Raw genomic sequence first — 4,329 nt, forward strand, 5'->3', positions numbered from 1 at the left:
ACGCGGGGACTGCGAGCACAGAAAGGAAGGGGTTAACGGCGCATTTCAGTGAAGATTCCGCCCCTGAATGAACCAGTTTTGTTGTTTTGGAAGAATTTGAGTTGTTAACACTTTGATGGCCCCAGCGCAGACGACAGCGGAGGGACGGAGGCCGTGTACCCTGTGTGCAGTAATATGGGGGGATTTATTTAGTTACGCTTTTAGAGGTTATGTCCAGTGGAGGCGGGTTCTCCGAAAAGAATGGTGTGCGCTCAGGGCAAACCCCTCCACATAAACAGGAACACGTGGCGAGGTGGAGTTGGCGCACAAAATGTTCATGAATTAACCTTGTGCAGTGCTAGGGATGGTGCTGTGGCAGGAGCTTGGGATGGGGCTGGAGCTGAGGATGGGGCTGGAGCTGAGGATGGGGCTGGAGCTGAGGATGGGGCTGGAGCTGAGGATGGGGCTGGAGCTGAGGATGGGGCTGGAGCTGGAGCTTGGGATGGAACTGGAGCTGAGGATGGGGCTGTTGCTGGAGCTTGGGATGGAACTGGAGCTGAGGATGGGGCTGTGGCAGGAGCTGAGGATGGGGCTGGAGCTGAGGATGGGGCTGGAGCTGAGGATGGGGCTGGAGCTGAGGATGGGGCTGGAGCTGAGGATGGAACTGGAGCTGAGGATGGGGCTGTGGCAGGAGCTTGGGATGGAACTGGAGCTGAGGATGGGGCTGTTGCTGGAGCTTGGGATGGAACTGGAGCTGAGGATGGGGCTGTGGCAGGAGCTTGGGATGGAACTGGAGCTGAGGATGGGGCTGTGGCAGGAGCTGGGGATGGAACTGGAGCTGAGGATGGGGCTGTTGCTGGAGCTGGGGATGGAGCTGAGGATGGGGCTGTTGCTGGGGATGGGGCTGGAGCTGATGATGGAACTGGAGCTGAGGATGGGGCTGTTGCAGGAGCTGAGGATGGGGCTGTTGCAGGAGCTGAGGATGGGGCTGTTGCAGGAGCTGAGGATGGGGCTGTTGCTGGGGATGGGGCTGTTGCTGGAGCTGGGGATGGGGCTGTTGCTGAAGTTGATGATGGAGCTGTTGTTGGAGCTGAGGAAGGGGCTGTTGCTGGAGCTGAGGAAGGGGCTGGAGCTGAGGAAGGGGCTGTTGCTGGGGCTGTTGTTGGAGCTGAGGAAGGGGCTGGATCTGAAGTTGATGGGGCTGTTGTTGAAGCTGAGGAAGGGGCTGTTGCTGAAGTTGGGGATGGGGCTGTTGCAGGAGCTGAGGATTGGGCTGTTGCTGAAGTTGATGATGGGGATGGGGCTGTCGCTGGGGATGGGGCTGTTGCAGGAGCTGAGGATGGGGCTGTTGCTGAAGTTGATGATTGGGATGGGGCTGTTGCAGGAGCTGGGGATGGGGCTGTTGCAGGAGCTGAGGATGGGGCTGTTGCTGAAGTTGATGATTGGGATGGGGCTGTTGCAGGAGCTGGGGATGGGGCTGTTGCAGGAGCTGAGGATGGGGCTGTTTCTGTGGTTGGCTCGCAGCTTGTTCCATTTCATATGAAAGACTCTCCCTCCATAGTCTTTCATATAAAACGCAATTATAGTAAGGTTACGCAGCACGGCAATAAAACCCTTGGCATTTATATTCTCATGGCCAGCCAAAATCTGTGACGTCAGACAAAAAGCGCTCGAGATTAGGTCTCCATCTGACCAACCGTAATAGATCGGATTCTTCACATACTGTCTGAACCTTCTCCAGTAAATGTCATCACACATGGAAAACTTGAATCTTCTTTCCCATTCTAAGAATTTTTCTGTCTTTAGGCTAAAATAAGACAATGGTGAAGTGTAGATACAGATACAAGTAAAAGTGTAGAATGGGATTACGCAGACTGTTTACTACATATTGTTTCTATGTACTATCAAATAGTAGGGGGAAATAATAACAAAAATGTTACAGTTTCAGCTGATGACACATAGTGTAATGAATTGTTACATAGTTTTCTTCTTGCACACTTTTATTGGGCCCCTTCTTTAACTTCAGGACATCACACAAGTGTAGGAGTGATATCAGTTGGGGGATAATTGCATTTTTGCATATTTAACACCGCTTATTTTGTGCTTTAAAATACACGTTTTACAGCACCAGCAAAATCAATGAGAATTCTGCAGTCTCATACACACACAGCATTCCCCCCCCACCCTCTGTGAATATTTGGAGCTTATCTGTGTTGTAGCCAAACGGTCACTACTTTTAGTGTATTTGCAGCATTTTTCATCGATTTATCCTGCCAACACTCTGGTTTTTGGTGCAGAAAACTCCAGCACTTCTGCCACGTGTGAACATACCCTCTTTTTTTTTTCCTACACTCACAGATGTGTCTTACTATAAGTGGCACCCATGGGTGTTCGTGACTTCATAAAGGCAAATTCTTATTATGATAAGTGAACAATGAAGTTATTATTGAATGACTGTAAAGTGATTGTGAAATTTGTAAAACAAATAATGCAGAAGGTACAGTATTATTATTTGTATATGCTTTTATTTACTGAAATCATGAAATATGTTTTTTTTAAAAAAAAAATGTCACCAATCTGGTATAAGAATGCATTTACATGGAGGACCGCTTCTGGAAATCTTTTTTTAGAGGAAGTTTTCTATTTTTGAAACAGTTTGATAGGTTTTGGAAGAGATTTTTTGTTTTATATATTTATTTTTTTCATCCATGAGTTTTTGCAGCTTTTTGATTTGTCAGTGCCTAGTTTAGAGAAAATTCCATCCGGAAAGGTGCTATGCGCAAAACTCCTCATATGAACAGCAAAGCGGATTTCCCGTGAAACTAATAGGAAGAGTTTTTGAAGCTGCTATTGAGAAGGATTTTAAAGCTGATCTGCTAAAAAAAACAAAAAAAAACCTTTGAACATACCTTAGGACTATTCACACAGCGTTTTTTGTTTTTTTTCTGCAGCCAAAATCTGCGTTTATGGCAGTAAAAACTCTGCGTCTGTTTTTGACACATTTTTCAGGTGCAGATTACATGTGTGTTTTTGTTTACAGCACATTGAATAAAGTTAGCTTTATTGACCAAAAACTCAACGAAGAAAACTGTTGCATTTTTTTGCCGTGTTTTTTAACTTTCTCATGGCTTTCTATGGCTGAAAAAAAACACTGCAAAATGTTGAAAGAATTGACACTATAGATTTAAAAAAAAAAAAAAATGCTGCAGTTTTCCAGTTCAGTCAGGAAAAAGACAAACAAGCGCGTGCATGCGATTTCTGAAGTCTCATCTCTATTGCTGGTACTGGAAAAAGCACATTTTAATTAGCATAAAAAAATGCTGAAAAAACAACGCGTGAACATAGCATAAGCATGTTTCTTCAGGTCCAGATATCTTATTTCTGTCCTATTAAATCAATATAACTCTAAATTTGTGTGTAAATAGAATAGTGATAGCTAAAATCTGATCTGCCAGAAAGGAATGTAACTTACGTAGGTTATTTTCACATGCCCAGTAGCTATTTCCATTTTTGTTTTTTGTCTGTTTTGAGATGACAAAAACTGAAAACAAATGATCCAGTACAGGATCCATTCATCATGGGTACATAAATGTTTTATAATGTCTTCCATTTGTCTGCAATCTATGATTTCTCTGGATCAAGAAAATATCTGCATACCTTTTTTTTACCTGGTCACAAAACTAGATAGCAACTGGATCTGTTTGTTTTGTTTTTGTTTTTTTTTTACTTTTTTTACATTAGTCTATGGGGAATGGATCATAAGAGTCATTTGTGATGCCATCCCTTAACAGATTAGTTTTAAGCACTGTGCGTGCTCAGAACACTTGAGCTGTTTAGAGACACCTCCTGTAGAAACAGATCCATTACAACTGGAGCAAAAAGTGGATACAGACGAGAACCAAAATGTACATCTGCTTCATTTTTCAATGGGTCCAGTTTTGTTTGATTTTTACTATTGAAATAGAAGGAAAAAAATCCAGCAAATTCATGCAGGTTAGGAAGAATAAAATCAGGAATTAAACACGTGAAAATCTTCTGCATCGGCACCAACAGAGCTGTAGGTAGCACAAAATTCAATGTGTTTCGGCAAACAAAACTATGTCTTATTCATGGAATGCCATGAGTAAGTCATAGTTTTGTTTGCCGAAACGCGTCGGAGTTTCCCTACCTACAGCTTTGTTGGTGCCGATGCAGAAGATTTTAATGTGTTTAGGAAGAATAAAATCAGCAATTTATTATACACACACTAAAATCTTCTGCATCGGCACCAACAGAGCTGTAGGTAGGGAAAAATCTGATGCATTTTGGCAAACAAAACTATGCCTTACTCATGGCATATAATGTGTTTAT

This window comes from Anomaloglossus baeobatrachus, chromosome 6 (genome assembly GCF_048569485.1).
Source record: "Anomaloglossus baeobatrachus isolate aAnoBae1 chromosome 6, aAnoBae1.hap1, whole genome shotgun sequence".
Taxonomy (NCBI): domain Eukaryota; kingdom Metazoa; phylum Chordata; class Amphibia; order Anura; family Aromobatidae; genus Anomaloglossus; species Anomaloglossus baeobatrachus.